The 27,437-nt window shown below is 36.7% G+C and overlaps 1 protein-coding gene across 1 annotated transcript in view; it reads right to left on the bottom strand.

Annotated features, from left to right (window-relative positions):
- Window positions 1–6,035: 6,035 nt before the first annotated feature.
- Window positions 6,036–27,437, bottom strand: part of cd276 (CD276 molecule) — an 82,231-nt gene continuing 60,829 nt past the window's right edge. Inside the window, exon 8 of the mRNA XM_057347464.1 lies at window positions 6,036–7,786. The gene's annotated coding sequence lies outside the window, so the exon portion shown is untranslated. The remainder of the gene's footprint in view (window positions 7,787–27,437) is intronic.

Consider the following 27,437-nt stretch of genomic DNA (forward strand, 5'->3'; position numbering starts at 1 on the left):
ACAAATCTTCGTGAGTAAATGAAGGTTAAGAAATTCTAAGCAGCAGGTAGCACAAGAGCTAATATTACTGAAACTTTTTAAATGTAGGTGGCCACACACGATTTTTGAAGCACCATTTTTAATCTCTCCTCACTGACACCGGATTGATGGACGTATATTCATATCCTCAATGACGGATCTGGAAAAGAAAAACTTATTTCAAACCAGTGACAGTGATGTGACATAATCGCACATTGTGTACAGTCCTGCAGTCTTTTTTCAGACACCGAGGGTTTAGTTTGTCACCTTATATTAACGGTAAAGAACCTTTACACAACATTTCTCAACCAACCTAATGCAATGGTCTTGAAACAGTTGATTTATCATTCTAGATTTTTAACACATTTTTATTTCGCTCATGTTGCTCCAAACGTGTGTGCATCCACTTCTGTGAAACACAATATTAACCGTAAAGAACCTTTACACAACCCTTTCTCAACCAACCTAATGCAATTTTTTTATTTATAACAGTGCTGTTGAACCCCAACCCCAACAGATTATTTATTGTATACACATATATAGTTGGTAAAGGACACTACCTTATTTAAAATATATCTTTCAATACATCAAGTGCATAATAGGACACAATACAGTCCTATGACCATGACTGTGAAAAACCATTGCAGATACGTTATCTCCTCTGTAAACTTCCATCAGACCATTGTTTTTGCTATTGTTATTTTCTTTTTCCTCCCCATTGTAAACAGCTGTAATCACAGTCTAAAAGAACTAGAGGAAATGAAACAGCCTCTGGTTGCCATCTCGTCCTCCGTGCTGCGGACCGGAACGCTTTAATTAGGGCCAGACTGCTCGAGCAGTGCTGAATCAGAATCAAGCAAAAGTAAATCGTCATGTTTGTCTCTTCCTTCTGCTTTCTGCTAATGTGTACACTCGAATATTTTTCATTAACTGATCCATATTCTACTTTATTGACAACGCAGTGTCGTATTCATTTATTGATTTTTCTATGACTTATATCAATATTAGGGCTGTCAGTTGATTCAAATGAATGAATTATCATGATATGTTGATTAATGACATATCAATATTTGCTGAGTAAGAGAGACCGGAAGAGAGCTGCGGTGATGTCATTAATATTAGGCCTATACACTCCTGTTTCCTGTTTCCTTTTTGAGCTCACAAAAGTGGCATGTCTTTGTGACTAACATTGTGGATTTTATAATAAAAAATGATTTTCAGAAAATGAAGCAGGTTAAGCGAGATTATTTTTAGCCTGACACTAATTGAATTTTAGATATTTAGTATAGTTTGACTTTCATAACAATTATTTTACACACTCTTGTGTTTAAAACAACACAGTATGTCCTAAACTGAACACATCTCTGTGTCTAGTTAAGGGCAACACATTTTGTGTTACTTTTAACTCAACTTTTAAGTGTCCCCTTTATTTTTGAACACAAAATCAACACAAATGACTAAAAACGTGTTAAAAATTCACAACACATCCTTTTAAAGAGTGCAGTTAATGTAAATTTAATGTATTGTAATCTATTACTGTATACCCTGTATTCTATATATTTCATAATTTTCCTGTTCTTTTTTATTTATTTTCATTTCCCTGGTCTCCACTGTCTGTACTACAATGGATGTATTGTATAGCTGCTTTGCAACAATGCAATGCAGAAGTGCTTACGAATTGAAATTTGTACCCCGAAGCAGTTCCTTTCGTTTAATCTGATGCTTTGCATTCATGCTAATTTCATAGACACATACTGAAACAGTTAGCCACGTAATGACTGCCTAGGGTAGACGTAGTTGTAACATTACATTAAAACTGTCTATCCCGGGACCACAAAGCTTGCACTCCATGGTCAGTCATCTACATTTGCATGTGACCCTAAAGAGTTCCTTTTTGAACCTCTAAAGGTATACAAAACATACAATGTTGTACCTTTTTAGTTGCATAATTATACCCTAAAGACCTACTGTGCACCTTTACAGTTAAATGTTTTGTACCCCTATATGGAACTGTACCTTTAAATGTACATTTAACATGGGTGCCATGTGTCAAAGTTGGATAGAACTAGTACAAACCACCAGTTTGTTACCAAGTTACTGATGCTCAAACAAAAAGTGTTACTACAATACCATCCCCATTGGCAACATAGCGTTGCAGTTTTACCAGTTGGATGTCTGTTCCTGTCTGGCATCTTGGTACAACGTGTTCCTCTCTGGCACAGCTGAATATTAAATGTTACAAATTTAAAAGCATCCATTTACAGACGACCATTTAAGAATCCTGAATGTATTTTTTCATATTCTCACTGGCAGTGAGTCACTGGGATTATAAATTCAAAGCAAACGCTAAATTAATAAGTATGAAAAACAGACAGATTTATTCATTAACACAAATTGCCAAAAGCAATGCACACACGCCTCTAGCATTTTCCATTAGGCATCTTACACTTGTACTGTATTTATATGCTCAATGCGTTTGCTGTACCTCTATTAACACATTCACTTTAAACCTACAATACATTTTCTGTACACACCTTTTTTTTTACCTCTGACAAATGTTCAAGGGAATCACTCTAATTCTAGCTCTCTCCAATATTTCCCCATTATTAGTCATTTTGAAACTCTAAACAAGGTCTTTTAACAAGACCCTATTATACAACTTTAACCATATGCCAGCTGTATTTCCAAATTATAAGAGCTTTAGATAAAAAAACAATCTTATGGCATCACACTCATCGTTAATGATTCAAACAGAGATGAATTTTTAATGTTAAAAGCTGAATATGTTAATAATATTCATGAGGAGTACAAAAACATCTAACCTTAAGTAAATCCAGATTGTATAAGCAGGAGATTTAAGCAAAGCTTCTTAAAATGCAAAAAAAGCTAGTGGTTCACAACACTGGATACAACACTTTTCTAAAAACTGAAATATATGGGACCAAAAACCAGAGTGCTACACAAAACAGTTTTTCTGATTGAAAAGTAAATCAAAATGATCTACATTCTAAATTTCTAAATAAGAAATAAAATCCACTATAAGATAATTAAATACACTAATCATTCATTAAATCGCTAATCATTTGTGATTACTAACAATTAGGTTTAATATGCTTAACATTTGTTGAACAAAAGTTTTCTTATAAAAGCTATTTTAATTTTCTCATTTAAGTTTCAAGTTAAATTCTTAGTAATATTTACCACTATGATGGTGAACTCAACTCATGCTAAAGGGACGGCAGAGTTCTTGGATATTGCTGTAAATTGCCAAAGGCCAAAGAGTAAAAGAAAATGTGTTTGTAAATTTTATGGTTGATGACAAGTGGCAATTTAGCAATAGTATCATTGCATTTGAGGGCATTAAAGTTACTGTCTCTCTCATGAAACTTCTTGAAGAGGAAGCACATTTCTGAATGGTATTGCTTGTCTGTCGCTGTATGTTAACATGGGTGTGAAAACCAGGAGCTCAGCACCCATTATTTCAACATACATCAGCATCTCAAAGTATCTGCTGCATATTTAAAGAATATAGCAGGACCTTACCACTGCTTGTTTTATTAATCATTTGCTTTTTACCTCCAGGGTTGGATACAGTTTGAAGTGTTTAAAATAAATTTGCAAAACATTTTTCAAAGCATATAGATGGTTTCAAAGTGACAATATAAACAAACGTTACTGCGCTGCAGTTACTTTCCGTTACACATTCACAAACAACAGAGTGCCTGTAGATTATTTCATAAATTAAATAAAATATAAATAGTTATATTATTAGATACTAGCAAAACACAGACCAGAAGTTAGCTGTACTCCCGGCGCACAACGTCCGATGAAACTGTCAATAGACTATTTATATTTGATTTAATTTATGTTCACGAGTTCATGCTTACATATAATGAATAGGAAGGGTTGTGCGTATTTGGCGTGCAGTCCGAGGGGAGGGCTCCGAGCTCGGGACTCGACAACAATATAAAATATAATTTAATATTAATTTGTATTATTTTTTTTGTACTAATAGTACTTGTATTAAATAAACGATTTGTTGAATTTAGTTTTATGTTCATTTTATTAAATAAACAATTTGTTGAATGGGTCCTGTAGTTTTCTCGCATTTAAAGAAACCGTATGGTACATTGACATCTAGCAGTTGAGCTTGGAGTCTAAATTCAAAATATTGAGAGACAAGTTTAGCCAAGTGACGGTTCTTCTCGGTTTCTTTTGCTTGTTATCAGAAAAAATCTACAGGCACTCTATTGTTTGTGAATGTGTATCGGAAGTTCAGGGCAGTAACTTCGCATGCGCAGAAACGTTTGTTTGTTACTTTGAAACCGTCTATAGTTTTGTAACTTGTAAATAAAATCAAGTTGGTTCAATGGCCATTGGTTCAATGCAATGTCAGAATAAAAAAAATATGAACAGTAAAAATATTTGGTAAAATGGTTATGACAGTTACAACATTTTTTGTTCATGACTATAAAACTAACTTTTGACTTTGTCCTGCGGGTGGTGTCATTGTGAGTGTAGTATGTAAAGGGAATAATGTACTGTTCATCGTCTTATAGCAAAATGAACCTGTATGGTAAACAAGGCCCATGCTCCTAGGTGGGAGGGTTTAATTTTGGTATAGTGCCAGGCTGATGCATTACAGTATCTTTCTTTGGTTACACTACATACCAAAAATAAATTTGTGGACAAGTTAAAATGAATATAAAAATCTTAGAATAAAAAGCCACAAGTAAATTGTTTAAATATTATTATAAACCTACAAAACAAGTATTTAAACTTTGTTTCAATTACCAGTTCTTTGTTTTTCCAAATGGCGTTTTCATTATCTCTGAATTGAGATTCCCAAGTCATCTCTCAAAAGTTAATGTTTACAATAAACTTAATACCCAAGTTTACCGCTATTTTGATTATAATCTACAAATGTTTTACATAAATCACACCACTACAACAGAACCATGTTGAAACATCTAAAAATAAACATCTTTATTTTAAAAAAGGTAAATCAAATGTCCATTTGTCAACCACCCACAGCTAAATTGATTCTGATATTAGGCTGAAATAATTGCATCTTCATTTAATGAGCCTTTTCTCAAAATTGCTATCCTCCAAAATGTGACAGCCTCTAAAATTGGACAGCTCTTGGGCCATGACATCACTCCAAACAGATTCAACAAAATGTAAGTGACAATAAAAGTCATTCGCTTTTGCAAAATGAAACACGGTCTTCGAGTCAGTGAGCTGATCAGCTTTGTATATGTTTAGCCAAAAATGTAAAGTCACTCCAGCTGATGTCCAGCTGTTAAATAAAAAGGAATATTACATCAACTATTAAAAACAACATTTGTATTGCCTTTGACTAACAGACCTTTTATGTACCTTGTATATGATGAAGCTGTAGAGATGTTCAACGCATTTAAATAATATTTCTTTCTTCTTAATCTTATTAAATTGGTCCTGGTTTAAAAGTAGAGAAATTATAAAGCATACATGAAAGATTTAGTCAAATAAACTGATTTCTGGGGCTGCTTCCACTAATCTGTTACTGAATTTCTAGCAGACACCAAAATCACAAAAATGACAAAAATCTGTGAAAATTAAGAAAGGAATGTGAATAAAAATGTATACAGTAATTTAAACCTGGAGAGTTAATAAAAATATGACAAGTCACTCAAAAACAGTGAATGAATTTAAAGAAAAAAGATGTGAAATGGGAATTCTGCGCTATTTCTAGGTCAGCTATACTTTTGGAATAAACAAATTTGTGTGTGCCGATTTAAGCAAATTTAAGCAAATAAGCAAAAATGTTAATTGCTTTATACCAAATGTTATATGATATTGTTTTAACCAAATCACACAAAATGCTTTTTGGTACAAGCTCATCTCATGTAACAAGAAAAGCCAAGTGTAATTGGTAAATTGTAATTGGTAAAAAAACCCTGAATTAATAATTTCCTGTTTACAGATATAACACAACCGAACGATAAGCAGGTTGTCTATAAATAAAAACCACACAATCACTAGTAAATAAAAACTTTAATTTACAAACGTAATAAATGGCAGGCAAAACATTTTTTGCAAAAAAGACTTGGCACACATCCCATTCCAATACATCCCATTTTCAAAGTACCAGATAAAACTAATAAAAAACAAACATGAACAACAACAACAACAGTTTTAAGGTACAGCACCCCAGTCTGTTGTACTTTCCACCTGGCAGTCAATGAGTTGGCATGCATTAACACAACCGATTTCAGCAGCACACAGTGCTGTCAGGTCAGGCGGGGAGTTGGGCGTGTCTCATGCACCATTTGTAGTTTGCTGGAGCTTAGCTGGTGTTCCATCTAAATTGCTCCCTGAAGTTATTGGATTTTTGCAGAGCAGGCAGACGCTGACAGCTACAAGTTACTTCATGGGCAGGCGTTAATTAGGCCAGGATGGAGCGATCGTAAGGATGCAGTGAGAAAAAGTGAGAGAGGCCAGGAGAGAAATAGGGTGCCGACTGAGATGCTGACGGTGAGCTGTTCGCCGGCTGCTTTCTTAAACCACTCACTTTCTATTAGGTCAGAGATGGTTCATGGGGCTTCTCTCCTAATGCCGAGTAGATGGAAGCTGGTGACAGTGGTGGAGCTCCCAACTTGTCAGAGCCGATGGTCTTCAAACAGATTTTCCCTTTAACACGTCTGCATGCAATTATGGGCGCATGCCATATATTTCAGACGCTCGAGGAACGGAGTAGGTGGGAGAGGAAGAAGGAAAGAGGACAGGCTGGTAAAGTAGCTAAGTTTATCACTCCTGATGTTATTTAGAAAAGTCAGAGAAAAGTGCAGGGAATATAAAGCAGGAAATGATGTGACGGAAGGGTCTGTTCGCTCTTGGCTGCCCTTCATGTCTGGTTTCGCATACTTGTGTATTCGAATTTTAAAAGCACAATGGAGGGTGACCGCACAGCTTGGATTCCAGAACTATTGTTCTCATTCATTTCTTCCAATGGGATTTAAAGTAAAACAAAACTGACCAGCTCTGGGATGAATCGGGGCATGCAATGTTTGGTTTAAAGCAAAACTGTATTTGACAATTGGGGAAAAACGTGTTCACTAAATACTGCGCAGCCCAATATTATTGTTGTTGATTATAAGTAAAACAATGTATTCAAAATATATTGTTAAATATTAAAATATCTGCATTTTTAGGGACTTTTTCCGATTTTTTTCAGACTAATGTACTGTAGGTTTTCACTATGAAGCCAGCAAATAAACATCCATTTTTACTGACTCGTATTTCTTGAGAAGCATTCGCTATCGCATAACAAACTCAAAGCTCATGGTGGGTCTCTCTTGAAAGATAAATATATTATCGTTAAAAATGAATTTCTCTATGGAGAAAATGAATGGGATTTTTTTACTTCTAAAACCCCACCGCTAACGCTCTATTGTGAATGATAAAAGAGTTTCATCACAGCCGATGGGTCGATTTTCGGGAGGAATCCAGATGTACAACCAGCAAGAACTCTTATAAAGTCAGTCACGCAATGTAAATCAGTCATTGCATTGTTTCTCTTTATACGGCTTCCCTTGTGCATACAGAAATAAATGGAGTGAAATGTCAAAATATCAAACGTATACTATCCATGCGTGAAAAACACGCAAGTTTAAATCCCTTATGACGGGCGCTCCGGGAATGCTCCTGAATCAGCTGAGGCAGAATGGGGTGGAATGACGATGCTGTAAAATCTGTGCACGGCCCCTTAGACTGCCCAGCCACAACCCTGCAACACAAACAAAAATAAAAGGTTTACAAAAGGGAAATCAGAGGTATATGAAGGCAACAAACAAAGTGTATTTAGCGCTCAATACAGAAATAAACAACGACAGTGGAAAAGACAGAAGGGATACATCACTAACACAATAAACACAAAAACAAACACATTTACAGTGTTATCAACCACATCTGTCGTTTTTGTGAAATATGGTGTGGCATAACGATCAATGAAATCTCAAACAATAGTGAATGCTGTTAAAGGTCTAGTGTATGGAATTTATCGGCATCTAGTGGTGAGGTTGCGAATTGCAACCAACGGCTCACACCATCCTCCCCTCTCCCTTTTGAAGCACAAAGGCGGCTGACACAGAACTAACATGTCGTCACGTTTTCGCTTCTTGGCTGAAGATGACGACTTGTTTACGAAACGCGCTCTGTAGAGCAGTTTGTCCGTTTAGGGCTACTGTAGAAACAATATGGCGAATTCCATGTAAGGGGACCCGCGGTACACCTCTGAACACATATTATATTGCATTTCTGTCAATAGATCCTCCAGTCCTAAAGGACGGACTTTCCTAAGAACTTGTACTTTATATTTTAGCTCATAAACCATAGCACTGAAAGAACACTATTTAACTTCATTATTTTAGCAAAAACCTAAACAAGCAAATGTAAATTAAACTTACTGTACATATTGTGCCTTGTTCAAAAAACCCCTGTCTGACTTTATTGTTAACCTCTCACAGCCATTCATTTTGTTATGACTGGCCTTAAGGTCTTTCTGCTATTCATTTTTCTTGTGCAATAAGTGACACAAACCACATCGATTACCAAAACCTCAAACTATTTTAAAAGTTGGAGTGTTCCTGGAGTGAAACATCAATGGCGGTTGGTCATTACACATGCAAGTCCGTATAACACAATGGCTCGTCATTCCCGCCCCTATTACAATGATCCACCTTTAAAAGACTGTTGCACGGCCATGGTTTAGATAGCTTTCATTAGGCACCAATGTTCCAATCTCATCCAATCACCAATGCCTAAACCATTACAGCAGGTAAGTCCAAACTTTTAATGCACTCGGCTCCACACGTCATTCCCTGTGGACCTCTTCCCCTGCTGCTAATGCTGCTAGAGGAATAACTTTAAATGCATCATTAAACCTGCCAGAGAATTAACTTGGACAGAACTTAATTATGTCACACACAAGGCACTGCGAGTTTAAGATTTGAGGAAAACCAATATTGCTGGCTAGAGAACGAAGTTGGTTAGTTTAGATACATAATTAGAGTCAATCAGCCATGTACCTGGCAGTAGGTCTAGATTAGTAAATAGAACGGAAAGATTTTCCATACTAAAAGGCGTGGGTGCGTGTCGTTTTATCGCTAAAACCTAGCACTTTGTGAAACTTTTGAAAAGGGAACATTTGGCAGCATTCAGCAACAAGTTCAGAGAAATGAATGATGCCTCACAGATGTTATGAGACAATATTTCATCTTTAAACTTGTTTTCTCAGCGTTAAGCATAGCGATCATTATGGCAAGACGCAATGTTTAATTCCCGACAACCTCAAAAACAACTATTTTGGTGATGCTGGAGAATTAACACCTGGCAGTTGCTTCAATCCAAACTGATTTACATTACATTTAAAGGGAAAGTTCACCCAAAAATAAAAATGATGTCATCATTTACTTACCCTGTTGTCATTTCAAACCTGTATGGCTTTCTTTCTTCTGCAAACACAAGAGAAGGTATTTTGAAAAATGTTTGTAGCCGAACAATGGCGGTATCCATTCACTTCTATTGTATGGACACAAAACCAATGCAAGTCAATGGCGACTGCCATTGTTCGGTTACCAACATTCTTCAAGATATCTTCTTTTGTGTTCTGCAGAAGAAAGAAAGTCATACAAGTTTGAAATGAAAAGAAAGGGAGTAAATGATGACAGAATTTGTTTTTTTGGGTGAACTATACATTTAAGGTACACATTGTGGCAGTTTGTGTGCTTCCTGTGACTCGAACCCACTGCTGTTGCAAGCATCACTTTTTCTCAGTATAGCAAAGTGAACACATGGTTTTCTTAGAAATAAGAGTGTTACGTGACCTGCTGAGATCTTTCAAATGCAAATAAAACAGGATGCATTTTAGAAGTCATTTAGTTTCCATTAAACTCGCCTCTGTAACTGTCAAACCCCTGCTGCACATTTTGATTCTGATTCGACCTGATCTGATGGCGGGCAGGAAAAAATATTGAGCGAATCGTGCACAAGGCAGTAACTCTTTTTCTGGCCCGTCATCCATGTTCAAGTCAGCTATAGCGCCCTGAGAGATTCCCGACTTGCGTCTATTCCGGGTCCTCTGTTCACTTGTACCAAAAGATCAGAGAGAGGAGGTGACGTGAAGTTTTTCTACACGCTTTGCTGAAGTGCGTGAGGATATCTGTCTCTCCTGCGACGTGTTACTCTGACTTAAACGCAGAATCGTGGAGTCACACACAGACAGCGGAAGGTGTTGAGAACAAGGTCAGCCGATGTACAGTATGTTCAGTCTTTAATATACACATGGTGTCACAAGTGTCCATCTCTGTAGTGCTGTGAAGACGGATGTTACAAGCTGAAAACAATAGAGTAAACACGGAATATTGTATGAAGGTGCTGTAAAATTTGACACACCAAACTGAATTGTATTTTCCTAAAGGTCCAGTGTATGAAATTTAGCGGCATCTAGCGGTGAGGTTGTGAATTGCAACCAATGGCTCACTCCACCCCTGCCCCCTCCCTTTCGAAGCACTACAGTGGCTGACACAGCACTAAGATGTCATCACATTTTTGCTTCTTTGTCGAAGGAGATAAACACGCTTTGTAAAGCAGTTTGTCCGTTTACTGTAGAAACAAAATGGCAAATTCCATTTAAGAGTAGCTGTAGTGTGTGTAGATAATATCTCATTCTAATGTAATAAAAAACATAATTTAAAGTGGGTTAATTTAACCCACTTTGTCCCTTTTTGACCCAACACTGGGTTAAAAATAAATCAGCATTTTTAGAGTAAAGATCAAGTGTAACGTAATGTTATTGTCATTTATTGTAAGATTTCCATTTTTGTTTTTACATTCTATCACTATTACAAATCTTATATTTGAAGAGTTTGGTTCCAAAATGAGGTAACTCAGTTTTTAAAAAAATTCAAAAATCATGTTTTTTATTATATAATCATGTTTCTATCGGGTTTTATTGTGTTACATAGCTGTATTTTTAGTTATTATGGCTTAAATCAAAACAAACCAACTGCAGTTTGATTGATATTAATTGGAATGCACAATAAAAAAACATGATTTTTGATTTTTTTTTAAACGGCGTTATCTCATCTTGGAACCAAACTCTTCATTTCTTCTACACAATTTTGAAGCAACATTATACAGCGCATATCATATTGCCTCTAAAAAGGACAAACATTTGAACATTTTTAATGTTTAAGCCAAAATAATTGTCATTCATAATTTCCATTTAATGCATTTCACAAAACTGACTTTTATACGGATCTATTGCATAAAATCTCATAAAACACTTGAAAAACTCGCCTCTAATCAGCTCAGACTGAAAATCTACAAGTCTGACAAAGAGAATTTCTGAATGAATGAAATTGAAGTAAGACAGATTGTGGCACATACTGTACAAAGTCACCGTTTTATGTGAAAGTCCGCACAAACACATCAATGGGAAGGGAACGCTGTGAAAAACTCACTCCAGCTTCCCTCTTGCGTCTCTAAGGCCTAGAGAACCCTCCTGTAATCTATCACACAAATGAACACACACAATATTTTCACACCTGGACAATTTCCCAGAACCCACACGTCTCCTCACCAATCTCCATTCGGAAATGACTGAGGCAAATTGCAAAAGCGATACATCTAAATAGATGCAACTTGATTTAACGCTGTGAAAATATGACAGACAAACAAGGAACAACTAACTGATGGAAGGGAAAAATAAGGAAGGCATATTTAGATTGTGAAAGCAAAGACACACCCCTAAAACAACGTTCATGGACGGCAGTGTTCTCCTACAAGAACTACTACAATTTTGGAGGTTTACAGCTTCACTTTTGTATTCAACAAAAAATAGGTTTGGAATGACACAAGAGTGAGTAAATGACATGTTCAAAAATGTGAACTGTTCCTTTAAATAAACACCCCTAACTGTTCCATAGCATTAGAAACTCATCTAAAAGAGAGGGAAGACACCTTCATTTTGCTTCTTTCCTGGAAAAGGATTCATGCTGACAGACAGTTTCATTTGTGTCGAGTGCAGAGCCCTGAACACTAATTTCCTCAGCCTATAGGAAGTGTTGAGTTCAGAGAAACATTGGTGCGACGCTTCTCATTGTAATGTAGCTCTGTAAATCCAAAGCAGCATTCATTCTCTACTTCATTTGCATTGAAATGGGAATGCCATATTTCATTCCTGTCCCTGGTAAACTGGTAAAAATGTATTTATATATTTACAGTGTAACACCTTCCTTCTGTTCTACTCGCTCCAATGTAAATGATAGCTGTGATGATAATGAAATTCAGACGGGGGGAGTGGGGAATAATCAGGGAGCTACACGCTTAGTCCGTATTTTGAAGATTAGCCGAACGTGGTGTAATATGTCACAGTGTGTTGAAGGGTCTGTAAACCTACTCCAACACCTCTGTGCAATTAAGTTGCTGAAGCATCACTTTAGAACACATATTCTCCGCAGAGCAGCAAAATTGGACTGGGGCTTTGAAATGGGCGAGAAATGGCGTTAACGTCGAAGCAAGGGATGGAAATTTTATGCAGTTCGACTGGTGATTGGTATTCGAAAGCATTATGTCAGAAAAAGCCTGTGGAACGCTACTGAAATTCGGCTGGGCACACAGACGAATGTTAGAAACATACAAACAATGTGAAAAATATGTGAGTGTAAACTTTAACCAGTGGATGGTGACATCCCCACAGTCGGCTGACTAAAGGTAAATATAATATATATTAACAAGACGCGCCATTGCCATTACAATGAACTGAGAGGAAAGCAACACTCCACAATGGCGGTTTTAGCGAAGAAAGTCCCGCCTACCAGTAAAAAGATCCAATCATCAATCGATAAAGACTGACGATTCTCTGGGGCGGGGCTCTTGTGAGGCGCTTGCCAGCCTGTGCGCAGCCATGCGCAGTAGCGACCTTAAAAAATGGTGTTTTGTAGCGCAAATTAAACTTAGCACACCAAAGTTATGGTACAGTCCATATCAGGTTTAATCATTGATCGGAAATATGCTATTTAGTTGTGATTTTTGCCAGCGATTTTAGAAATATCTGCCTTCCACCATTCAAGGAGACAGGACTGTTGACTTGCTATGACGTAAGGCGTTGCAAACATGGCCACCGAGTGGCACGACTTCCGTAAACGGACTTTGCTAAAGGTCTGTTCACACCAAGAATGATAACTATAAAATGTACCTAGGGTTCAAAATGCCTTTTTTTACATACCAGGCAATTTGTCTACTAAATGTTTAGGTTGCTCACCATTTCGAACACCTAGACAGAGACCAGATTAACAGTCACCGCTTAAATATAGAATCTGTAATTCATATTATTAAAAAAACAGTCATCCTTTATCTCCTCCTTTCTTTTCATACTTAAAAAAAATTGCATTTTAGGTGAGCATTCTCTATTGCTTCAATGCAAATGAACCACCGTGGAGTATGTTCAAAAATTCTTATAATGTGTCACAAGTTAAGTATTTACTAAATCTGTACTAAATCGTCGTACACAAACTTCCCATGCAAAGTGAGTGAACAATTTATGAAACATGTATGGCTGTAGATTTGATAACTAAATTAGCATCCGCATCAATGGAAGACAGCGTTACTGTACGTTTATTCTATGCTTGCACACTGTACTTTTACATTTTAAATACGTGAACCCGTTAATTGCGAATTTTGTTTGCCTGCTTATTAAAAAAAGTGCTGTGAAAGTGATGCTAGCAATATTGTTCCATCATTGTTACTGGTATATTTGTGGTGTGGGCTCTGCTATTCTTTTAAATTTAATACGATTTTATTAACTTTGTCCTTAAAGTTATGGCTATCGTCCTTGGTGTGAACGGGCATTGATAGGGCATCCACACAGACCGGTTTTCTGAGTAGCTGTACTGTTAGTTGTAGTGCCTGTTTCTACTGTTGGACGCTGTAACGCTATTGGTTGACTCGCATGTGACCATGTAATCAAAACGTGACACAAAAAAAGCAAAAACTAACAAAAGATATCACCCGTGTCATCATTCTCTCTGATTTTGTATGATTTCCCTCTCCCAATTTCCCTTCTGGGCCCTGTGGTGTTAATTATACCGGGTCTCTCTCCCTTCAAGCGAGTCGTGCGGTGGAAGTGCATTAATCTTGATTCTCGACTCCAGTACAAAGCAGTGTTTGAAGAGTCTCCTTTGGTAAAGCCCCAAAGGCAGGGTGATTCAGATGAGAATGAGGGGGGGACGGAGAGAGAGTAAAAAAACATTAAACAGCCCTGTTTCCTCAGTCAACCCCAGCGTCTCGCACCATCCTCTGCGTCTGCAACTGCACGCAGTCTCTAATGAATTTTACAGGACAAAGCTCTGCTGACTCCAACAGCCATTAGCACTTAGCTGTGTTTATGTCAGATTTAGCTGACTGAGGTCTCTCAGGAATTTCAAAGGTCAGCGTGTGTTGTGTGCACATGGCTGGTACAGATCAGAAATGATGGCTCCGGTTTAGAATTTTAATTGAACTTATTTCAGATTCAAAGCGCTTTGACAACGCTAAGAAATCTCATCGCGCAATGTGTTCCTGGACCTAAAATAACATTCTCTGTGCTCTTGAAAGCATTACATCATTTTGAAAGAGACAGCTTTATGGATTTACTTAAAGAAATAGTCCACCCAAAAATATATTCATTTCTGTCATCATTTATTCAGCCTCATATCGTTCAAACACTGTATATATGACTCTGTCATCAGTGAAACACAAAGAAAGATGTTTTAATGTCTCAGTGGTTTTCTCCCCATACAATGGAAGTCAATGGGGGTCAATGTTGTTTGGTTACCAACTTTCTTCAAAATATCTACTGTGGTGTTCATGCATGAAAGTCATACAGTCTTGAAACGACATGAGGATGAGTCAATTATTTTGAGTAAAATTTTGATCATTTTATCACTAGAAGGACATGCTTGTTTACCAACTTCATGCTGCTTTACTTTCAGAATTTTACATTTACGCATTTGACAGACGCTTTTATCCAAAGCGACTTACATTGCATTATACTACACATTTGTTTACTAAGTATGTAGAATCCCTGGGATCGAACCCATGACGTTGGCGTTGCTAGCGCCATGTTCATCATGTTCGCCATGTTCAACCACTGAGCTACAGCAATTTTCAAGGGTCTAGCATGCTAATACATACATTGATGTGAACTAAACTAAACAATAACGTGTACACAGCAAAATCGCCAGTGTTAAAAAGGGGTGAAATTAACACTCACAGTGTATATATAATCTACACTCTCAAAGTGTGGATTATATATACACTGTTAGTGTTAATTTGACCCTTTTTAACACTGGCGTAACAGACTTCACTGTCACTACAGATATCAAAGCACAACTTTGGTAACAAATCCACCATCTTCAATTATAAATTGAAAAGTCAATTATGAAGATATATATTCTTAACTCATATATGCACAGACGCAGTCAGTTCACTGCTCTCTCAGGCCTGGAGGTCTCTGCTGGATATAAAGCACCTATCAGAATCTACTGTAGTTTATTCAGTTATTAGAAAGCATCACACATCCCCCGTGAAATGATGGGAAAACTGTCTGCCTTTTATACTTGTTGATTTGAAGAGCACTTCTAAGATTTATCAAAGAGAGTGTGATTCGCTTGAGTCACAGGTTCTTTGATGTTATTCCTGTCAGCACACCGAATCATATCTGGCCTAACAAATTCTTAAGTGCAACTACAGAGCAGTTTATCGCCATTGAAAAAAAACGTTCATTACACACTAGATGCAGAACACTTTTTCTGTTTCTGCTATACAAAACAAACTGTATATATACATTACATACAGCTGCGAAAAAATGTAAAGACCATTTCAAATAATTATTTTCAGAATTTACTATTTAAAGGTATGCGTTTAGGTAAAAATTATAATTTTTGTTTCCTTCTGTGAACTACTAACAATATTTCTCCCAAATTTTAAGTAAACATATTTTTCCTATTTGCATTTGCAGAAAATAACACAAAAGATAAAGGGTATTTATTCAAACCTCAAATACTGCAAAGAAAACAAGTTCATATTCACTTTTAAGCAATACAACAATAATATTTGTAGGCCTACATGTATTTAGGAAAAAGTAAAAAAAAATGTTTTTCATGTGATAACCGTGATTTTTACCAGAGTTTTCATGTGTCTTTTCATGCTGTCTGCTTTTTGTTGGATGATTTTATTTCACTCCTGAGGTTTGAATTTGTTGGAATTCAACAGACACTGGACTGGAATGACCACAATACATCTAGAAATGCTGCTTTAACGAAAATTTGATGTCTGCAGCTGTGTGTGTATATATATACAGTATATATATATATATATATATGTCAGTTAATTCAAAATGATTAAGTGTGTAATGTCTGTGCTGCTGGTGGCAGTGGCACACCTACTGGTTCAGTCCATGTTGTCGTATCCATCCCACTGCAATTCCAATTGGCTGCCCAGCAATTACACACTACACTGTTAAAGAGATCTGTTTTAAACATCATTATGCATTATTATGGATATTATGGTAAACAAAACTAAAAAAATCTAAAGAAAATTGTTCTCTAACCCAACTGGGATCTATGTCGAGCATCTCAGAGTAAAAGTGCTGATATTGACTGTCTGAATAAACCAGAGTCAGCAAATCTTAATATGCATGAGCAGCAATATAATGCACTCAAAATACATGCAGACAATAATAAACAAGCACCAGAGAATACCTCAGCGCTTTGATTGGTTTTTAGACAGAATTCCATGCTAATACCACATTTTACCATGTAAGAACAATGGTCTTCTTTAAATTACCTTAAAGTACCATGTTGATACCATACATAGCAATACATAAATACATTAATCCTTCAGTGCAACGATACATACAGTACAGTGGTATATTATGAGTAATGTGGTATTATTTACTATGTATAGGCGGCACCACAGTATTTCCTTTCTAACGATGTTCACAGATAGTCCTCTGTTTGACGTTTACTCAACTAAATAAGTAAACACACGTACAGTATATTTAGCACCATTAAATGATTCACGCCTACACAAATGAATTGCGCATAAAACATCTTAATAAATCATGTGACAACCAAGACATCCAGGCCAATTTCCAGCAGAGACCGACGACAAGAGCCGCCCTTCGCAGAAAAGCATACGCGTGCGCTCATGTGAACAAAGCAGAAGTCGTGAAGTCCCATCGGACCCGATGTGAGATGTGGGGTGTGTGTTGGGCTTGTACGTGAGCGTGTGTTCATGGAGACGGTTTAACAGACAGAGGGAATCTGCAGGGACACTGCGTGAGAAGATATTTAGCGTTGCTGACAGAGAAAGCCTGAGGCTCAGAGTTGTTGACCATTTCACGAGCGGCCTGACAGAATGATGGAAAAAAACAACAGAGTGAGCCGTCCTTCTTTACATGCAAACCAGCATATAGATCACGGGATGTCATGATAACGTTTGGGCCATATTTCACCCCAAAATCAAATACTGAAAAAAATGTAATACTTTGTTTTTTTTTTTTGAACAAAGAAAATCAAACCATTTTTGAAGACTTAATTTTTCTTTAAATTTTGCAAGGTAAATACTTTTTTAATTAAGTTTAAGTTTTATTATATTTTATTTTTATTATGTCTTATTTAGTTTTTTTTATTATCACTTTCAATGATGGTTCTCAGATTAACTTAAAGGTACAGTTTGTAACAATTTTGCAGTAAAATATCCAAAAACCACCAGGCCAGTGTTATATATTTTGTTCAGCTGAGTACTTACAATATCTCAAATGTTTCCAACTACTTGTAAATCGTGAGAAAATCGCCATTCTAAAGAGTGACACGGGGCTGTGCAGTCGCCTGTCAATGGCGTCATATCTGCGTTCCCCTTTGTTACCGCCGTTACTGACGTAGAAACCACATGACAACATTGTCGTGGAAAAATGCGGAAGTAGTGTCTAGCGTCTTAGCAAGCCACTAGCTTGTTTCGAGCGGTCACTTATTTACGGACCACAATTATACGCAACATTTATAAAACTTTATTACTCTACCTCATCCGCTAACATGATTTCTCGTTCCCGTCTGATTGGTGGCCATCAGCGGTGGAGTTGAAGACAACAGATCCCATCATTCCACGCTCCTTCACAGCGTCATCAAGCTACGCCATTGTTGTTGTTTTGATCATGCACCCTCTAGCGGCGGTTTTTACAAACTGTAGCTTTAAGTGCTTGTCTGTTAAACTACAATACAAAAATATTAATGGAATTAGGGTTTAAACTCCATCTTCTTAATGCAAAATCAAATTTCCTTTTTTATATGACCAGGCTAAACAAAAAACAAAAAAACGCTTTGGTAATTAGCCACCACTAAAAATTAACTGTGGTAATATGTACAGGGAGGCAGACATTGTCATCTCTTTGCATTGTGGGTAATCAATAGCATCTAATTGAACCCTTAGGCCGGTAACAGTACGCAATGCAGAAACGTATGATAGGCGAAAGACACTGGAGGAGGGCGAACTGTGTCAAGAGATGAGTGGAGAGAAACTCCTAGCGTGTTCATTAGTCGTCATTGATCTACTGCCTCATTCCTCTTCTCTATCTTCATCTCTTTCTTCACCTCCTCTTTCCCTCCTTCTGTCCCACCTTTGGGGGCTCCATGTCAGAACAACCATTAATAATGCAAGAACAATACAGCCAATACTGTAGCTTCTAATTCCAGTTCCATTTCCACCAACTTTGTGTTGTGTCTGTTCCTTCTGTGTGTGGAAAGAGCATGCGGGTGAATCAGAATTTAGCGACGTCAAAAATAAGTGAATGCAAATATCTTAAATAGGTAATACAAAATGACCAACAGAGCAACCATAGCATGAGTAGCTTCTAAAAAATATTTAATATTTTAAGATTTAAGTCATTAACCAGGCACTGGTCAACAGTGAACAACTCTGATTGGTCAACAAAGTTCACATGACCCGATGAGTCTGCTGGGTAGCTTGATGTAACAATACGCAACACAGCAATAACAAGCTTTATTTCGTCTTTTCGTAAACACAAAGGCAATATAAACATTGCTTGAAAAAATCTCCCAATCGGTTTCACTTGAGATTAGGAATTCTTGAATTGTCCCAAACTGACCCTACTTCCTTATTACACTCCTCACGTTTCAGTACTTCCTCCTGCAGTGTATCACACCATTGATAGAAACCACAGTCCTCCTCAGGCACTCATAGAAATGCTCTCACTCTTCTGTTGTAAATCCCCATCCTGACATTCCTAAAAGGTCTTTTCTTTCTAAGTCTCTCTCTCACCCTTTCTCGCTCTGCCTCCCTCAGCATCACTGTTTCAACATGTCCTATGGACAGCCTGCCAGGATGAGATATTTTTAGAGCGACAGCAAATGGTTAAGGGGAATATACAGGATGGGAATTAAATCAATATTTTAGTGCAGTACTTAAGGTGTAGGTGGACGAGCCATTATCTGCCACTAATTGCCCCTATCGGGTCGGTCTGTTGAAACTGATCTCTATGACAGCCATTAAGTTTCATATGAAGTCTTGAACCACCGGGGTGAACCATTATGTTTCCTCACAGGATGAAAGGAAATAGGGCTATATTCTCAAATTTGAGAAGGCGTATGAGCCTTTTGAACTTAAGCGTTACAATTTGCAGTTGACACACACACAAACCCATTGCAAACATATCATTTTGCTTTCAGATCGGACCATTTCTGAAAATCAATATTTATCTGTGTCCTTATTGTAAAAAAAGGTTGTTTTAGAATGTGATCCGTCCCGTAATAAAGAAAAATAACAAATGACATTTCTTTAATATCTCAATTAGAAGAGATCTCAACAGTGTCATAGACTGAAGCTGGGTTCACACCAAACACGAAGTAAGCGATTTGCGCGAGTAAATTACATATAAGGTCAATGCAAGGACGCGAATAGACCTGAACTGGTGGCAGGTGATGTGAATGTCTTCCGCGCAAGTTCTCGAGTGAGACTCGAGTGAGAAATTCGCACGAAGAGCTTACTGACGGGGACGCGTGAAGACACTCCCCGTCGCGTGACGTTTTTCACGTCACACACGCAAAAATAACGAACTTTTCCCGCAAGTAATAAAGAGCGCGGAGAGCGATTGTTCGTGTTTGGTGTGAACACAGCATAAGATCCGAACTCCCAAATCCGCAATCAAATGGCAATATTTTTGAGGATTTCAATAAGAACTTAAACATATCTCATCAAATTTACCCACATCCAGATTATTTTACCCGTTACCTGTCAAAAAAATTTGAATGCTATACAAAAACTAGAACAAAAACACAGTATATACTGTACATCTCAAATAAAAGAAACAGCTGCAACACGGCATTAAATTACCAGAAAATATCCATTTATAAACATTATAGAGATTTCTGGAAGAAATAAAATCCCATGACACTGGTTCACATGACTTTTGCACTGACTTTTATTAAATAAAAGATAACACGCCGCATTATATTAATCAGTCAATACACATCCTGTCATACAATTTTAAGATGAATCGATCACTCGAGATTGCAGCTGAGTATGAGGAGGCTGAGTTTGCCTACTCTGGAAATTTCACCGAAGGTCAGGACACAACTCGAGTATAAAGTTTCAGCGCTGTATGATTACGGTCATCAAAGCCAAAAATATCAAGCGTGCGGCGATCAACATGAGTGTAAATGACTTCAGATTAAAACAGAGAGCTGGAGGAATTGCTGCAGCCGCTGCATCTTTCGTCCTGAAAATTGCAAGGCTATTTGGTCTGAAACACTTTGTGTGGGACTGCAATTACACCTCTCTTTCTCTTTCTCATCCTCTCTATCTTCCTTCTTCCAATCATCATCTGTTTTCTAAACTGCTGGAGGGAGCTGGTTGTTTTTTATATTAGACTTTGATGTATTTCTTAGACTCCCGGTGCTTGGCAATAAAGATATCTCTCTCCCTCTCTCTATCAGAGTGCATGCTGGGAGCGAGTGGGCGGAGCGTTGTGAGTGCGAAGGAGCTGTTTTTAATTTTCACTTTTTTTGTATCTTTATTTTTGCAGCTGAGAAATTATTTTTTCGTATTGAAAGTGAAGGTTGCTCTTGGGGTTGCACTTTTGGGCTGTATGCTAATCGTGTTCATGTAAACATAGAGGTGTTGGGATGTGTTGCTTGGCTGTAGGGGAGGTTGTGCAGCATGATTGTGTTCTGCCTGGCTAAAGAATGAATAATTCCACTGTCATTTTCACCATTAAAAAGCTAGTGAGCTGGTTGAACACAACATTGTTGTTAATGCGTTTACTCCTGTTCTGCCTCTGTTATCCTGAAAAGTCACTATATTACATGCCCTTCTGTTGTGATGAAATCTGAGGGATAGTAACTAAACAGTGCTTGTAACTAAACAGTTATTGGTCACCGTTAGTAGGAAAAATTACAATGGAAGTCAAATAAGACCCAGAACTGTTTGCTTTCCTACATTCTTCAAAATATATTTTTTTTGTGTTCAACAGAACAAAGAAATTTATAAAGCAATTTTTTCAATTATGGTTGTCAATGGTGGGCAAGAACTGTTTGGTTCCAAGCATTCTTCCAAATATCTTTCACTGTGTTCATCAGGACAAAGAATTGTATACAGGTTTGGAACAACACGAGGGTGAGTAAAGACAGATGACAGAATTTTCATTTTTGGGAGAACTGTTCCTTTAAGAGCACTTTCTTTTAATAAATTTTGTTTTACAAAGCAAAAAAATCTGAAAATACTGTAAGCAATTTCACTTCCAAAACATATTTTTCTTTCAGAATATGTGCAAAATCCCACTGAATTAAATTTGTAATAAAATTTTCCCATTAATCTTATTTTTGCAACCACTGAAAAAAAGGAATATAAACGAAGAAACTAATTTTACGGAATTTTACCGTTTTAATTTACAATATTTTTACAATATTTTTGAAATGCCCTGCAAAATTACATGTCGGATGTAAAATAATAAAAAACATTACATTTTATTTTAGGTAACTTTAAATTAAAAAAATTCTGGCGCCCAAGCTGCCAAAATATTACCGTTTTACTGTTTTTTTACAGTGTGCATATTGTTCTTAATGTCCAAGACACCCAACTTCTAATTAATATAAAATGTTATAAATATTACGTATTTTTACATAATCTTTACGTATTTTACGTAACTTTTTATACGCATGTACAAATGTTAGTTACTCAGTTGTGTAGTATGAATTATACATTTATAAATGAGTAATGTCATTTCTTATTTAAACTGTAGTTACACTGTAGTGTTGTGTGATGTTGCACATTCAACGTTTGGATGTCTAGGCAAACTATACAGAGCAAAACCCATTGAATTAAATAATTTTAATGGGAATTGAGTTGGGTATGGTTCAATTATTGATCTTTCATATTTACAGCACGGCCTCTAATCTTCGGTCGTGACCTTTCCATAGTCTTTCGGTAAGAACCTTCAATCTATAAACTAAACAAGCTTACAGTATTTTGCCCAGGGCTGGATCATGGTCTTGTAAGGCCCATGTTTGAATTCTCTTTCTGTGAAGGCACATAAACGAAAGATTTTCTTTTTTAATTTGACGGTCATGCTTGCATTGCTTGTCAATATGGGCAACACAGACTTCGCTAAATCCGGATTATCTGATTGGTTGCTGTTAACAAGGTGTCCCTGCGTGTCTGTATTCAATATTCTGCGATTCAACTGGAGTTAGAACAGTGTGTTCTTAGACAACATCACATTGAGTGCATGCTTAAGACTTCTGCAATGTTATGACACTGTATTGATTTGTGATTTTATGAGAACACCAAGCATCTGCATGAAGCATGAATGGATCATTATGGCTTGAAATGCAAGTAACAGTCATAAACAATCATATAGGTACGATGAATATTTAATATAACATTTGTTCGGTTTAACTTTGTCATTCAAGTAAAGGGGCTGTCAGATTGAAAATGTCTCTGTTAAACAAAGAGGAATAAAAGTACAATTTCAACATCAAATGAGAATGATTTAAGCATTGTCACTTTAAATCTATTGTAATTTGTCTTTATGGAGATCCGGTTTAATTAAAGCTGTGGAAATACTTAAGAATACAGACTTGGGCCGCGTTTCCTAAAACCTTCTTAATGCTACGTCGTTCTTAAGTTAACACATATTATCGTTAATATGTGTTTCCCGAAACGTTCTTAGTTAAGTATACAGTACCTTCTGTAAGTCATACGTTCGGAAGGTTGGTCTGGAGTGCTCTTAGCTATACCTTATCACTGTTAAGAGTTCACCCGCTAGTTGCCACTGTGAAAAAAAGCTTTTTTTACATCGCAGTCTATACAAATAAAATTCTAAAGTTAAAAATACCAGGCTATATTGACGTGTTTTCATGCAAGGAATATAATTGTCGTTACATGTGTTAGCTTTTGAATTATTTAATCTGTGCATCAGCTGGCAACCCAAAGAATTTGGACTATATTTAAAGAGAAAGATTGTGGTATAAAGTTTAGTCAAACTGCGATAAAGCAAATGTTTTGGCTAAATCAAAGACGGCGCCATCCGCGGAGCATTTTAGTGCATTTAATCTGTGAAAACCTGGCTACAATTTATGCTGCAATTATAATTATAGAAAGCTGTTGATTATATGTTCTGCGCTTTTATTGAGTAAATAATGACACTTTAGCAACATATATTATGATAATATAAATAAGGGTTTCCCAAACACAGGTATAATCAAAGGTAGGCTATCTCATGCGATAGATCTGGATAGAAACATACAGTTGTTTCTTGTTTTATTTCATTTTATTATTCTGTTTCATTTATCTCGTTTATTACATTATTCATTTATCATATATTCATTTATCATATGTATTCATTCATTTATTTTCTTATTCACTTTTATTCGTATTATTTGTTACATTTCGTCCTTAAATTTCAATATTGTTTAACCTCGTTGGGAGTTGTCTCTTATGCTGAGATGAGTATCCAATGGTCCCATCTCAAGATGGAGATTGCGGGTTCGCACACTCATTTCACAATTAAACAATATCCATGGTTGGATTTAGTTTGGAATTTTATTTTTATCCTATGAGTCCTAATAGATGCAACTTCAACTATTTCTAAAGTGCTTATTTTATAAAGAACGCCTCTACCTCACATAACGCAGTGAAGCAGTCCCTGTATAAAGTGAATAATTGATTGTCGAACGATCGATATCCATTAATTCAGCCCCACCGCCATGGACAGCACCTGGTAACGTGGGATGTAGGAAAGTAACCTCATAAGGTATAGTTCGGGAAACACGCCTATAAAAGGTATAACTGTAGTTAAGGTGTACCTTAAGAGTCTTCGTAGTGCGCTAAGAGACAACGTTATCGGGAAACGCAGCCCTGTTCAGTAATGGCCATTTTGTTTCATGGGGGTCAATGTTTATTTTAGAGTATAAGTGGGGTTTGTACTGCATCTCTGAATTTACATGAGAAAGAAGGCATAAGTTATTTTAAGTGATTAGATGGAAGAAAACAGACTAGTTTTGTATCAGAAAAAGGTGCGGCTCATGCTGACTGGATGAGAGAATGGACCAATCCAGAAGGACATAACACCTGATAAATCAGGGAGCGTAGTCATTAAGTCTCATGATAATGGGGAAACTATAAAAAGTTTTTTTTTAATTATTAACACATTGTAAAATCATGTTTTTATTTGTGTATGCTTTATCCTCTTAAAAAATCTGTTGCTACTATATGCCCTTTATATACAGTAACCTTTCAAAAAAACACTTTAAACCTCATTTGCTTTCCTGTAAGCGGCTTAAGCGGCCAGGTTATCATGCATGACGGCATGAATTAAATAATATTTAAAGACATTTTCATCATAATCAAAGACAATGCACCTTTGTTGAAATCTATAATAAAATACAATTTATCAATATTTTTCAGACTATGAAGTACTATTCAGTACAGTTAAGCTAAACAGGCTTTTAAAGGTAAAGCAATTTTGTCAGAAGTAGAAATGTCACTGTGGACCTTGATTTACGAAATCTTGGAAAAACAGGTAAACCTCAGAATCTAGTTATATCACCAGGAGACTATCTGCTTGACCTGTTGAGGGATACAACACTGAATGGCTGTAGTCCAGACGAGCAATAACCAAACAGATGCACCTACCAAACTTCACTTTATCTCGCATGCTATACTACAGACACAACACCCCTGAATCTAAATCTAAACAGTGACTATACTCTATTATTTAATATTAATATTTAGAAATTAATCAAACAAATGTTAGCCGATGATGTAGATATAGTTTTTACACATTCACAAGTTCTTTTGCAATAAAAGTATTATACATAGAAACAGGGTAGTGGGCGTGAAGAAAGAAAAGAACAAGGTGAAGACATCAAGCGGTGCAGCAGCAGAGCTGAACGCTGGCTTTCTGTCTATAGTTCGCACAGACACTGGAGAGCGGTTACATGCACTACTCGACTGATAACTGATAACAGCTCTCAGTGATACAGTATGTGTCGAGTCCTTGCTACAATAGCAGTGACATTCACAAATGTTCCCAGAACAAGCGGGAACCCAGTATGCCTGTGGCTTGCTCTATGTCTCTTTTGATAAGTGGTAGAAAGTCTAGGGCCTTCTCAAGCAAATCTATCTAATCTGCTGACGATTAGACGTCTATCCACGATTGCTATGGGCCCGAATGCTAACTGTGAACTGTGAAGTTAACGCTTTTGATGTGAATGTGGACTCAACGTTTACTTTGTTAATGCTTGTTCCCTGTCATTCCCAAAATGTCTTTTCTCAAAATATTTGCGCCAGCATTGGCTTATGTCACAAATCCTTCTTCCCAAAGATTTTCTTTTACCTCTCCAGACAAACTCTATATTTGTCTCTAACAATTAACAGTTCATATAAATAACCCTAAAAACAATACAAAGAACCGGCAGACGACAGAAAGAGTTAAACACTGTTATTGAGAAAATATCGCAGTCTGAGTGTTTTGTATTTTCTATGACATGTCAATCATTCGTGTCCATGAAAGTTTATCCACAGGCTCTACTGATGTGCTTCCTGGGTTCTTTAACTCAAAAATTAAAAATGCAGCTTTTGATAACATCGTCCCTGTAAAGGTCAGAAAAAATGACTGGCAGGCATAGTGCATAGAGAAACACAGCAGATGTATAAAGCATGAGATGAAAATGCAGAAAAGCTGCATGCGGTTGAATACAAAACATGAAATCCATTATAACATCTATAAACACAATCTTCACGCTTTCAATGTGGAACTAAGCACAGCTAGACGGATCTTCTTCTCAAATATAATTAACAGGAACATTAACCTGGACTTTATTTGCTACAGATCACAAGATACCTTCCCATCCAATTCTGGGAAAATCACTCATTTTACAAAATCACTCATTTTACCCAGCATGTCCTCACATAGCACTAGGTTAGAAAGTCATTGTAACAACAACATAGTATTAGATATTCACAGTTTGATTCTAAAGCCATTGACAAAACTTTGGAAATATCTTTAACCACCAACCTGATGTCCTGAAACACGTTCTACATTTTTCTTTAAAATGTCTTTAACTGTCTGAAAACCGAACCATTAAAAGTGGTAAATGGCTCACTCAGATCAGGCATCTGAAACCTGCAGTTGTTAAGAGCCATCTGGATAACTCCATACTAAACAAATACAGGCTCATCTGAAATCTTTCCTTTATAGTCAAGATCATTGAAAAGGTTGTTTTCAACCAGCTGAATGATTTCCTAAAATCAAATGGCTACATGGACAATTTTCCATCTGGATTCTGACTACATTACAGCATCGAGATAACACTCATGAAGACGCCTAATGATGTTCAGCTTAAATCTGATTCAGGAAGAATATCAATGCTGATATTGATCACTGTTGATCACTACACAGTACACTTACAGAGACCATAAAGATTTTTACTAGAAAATGTTTGTATCATTTTTTATTCAATTTTCATTTTTAAGTCAGTCCACACCACAGTTAAGAACTTAGAAACAGTCATACATATTAGAATTATTGCATAGAGTTCAGTAAAATTCACTGTCTGGGTACGATGACACTCCACAGAAATGATTACATTCATGCATTATCCCTAATCTCCGCAAACCCGGTTACGTGAAATGCAATCGACACGTCTACTTAATTTCCTTTCATCTAAACAATGTTTGTTTTTTGTCAGAACATAAGCTAATGTCCCTGGATGGCATACTGGCACGGACCCCCTATTAAAAAAACAGAGCCAACTTCTCACACGAGAGACAGGTTTGCTTATTCTTTACTTTGTTATTAAAACGTGCGACGGGTCGGA

Source organism: Triplophysa rosa, linkage group LG12 (genome assembly GCF_024868665.1).
Source record: "Triplophysa rosa linkage group LG12, Trosa_1v2, whole genome shotgun sequence".
NCBI lineage: Eukaryota > Metazoa > Chordata > Actinopteri > Cypriniformes > Nemacheilidae > Triplophysa > Triplophysa rosa.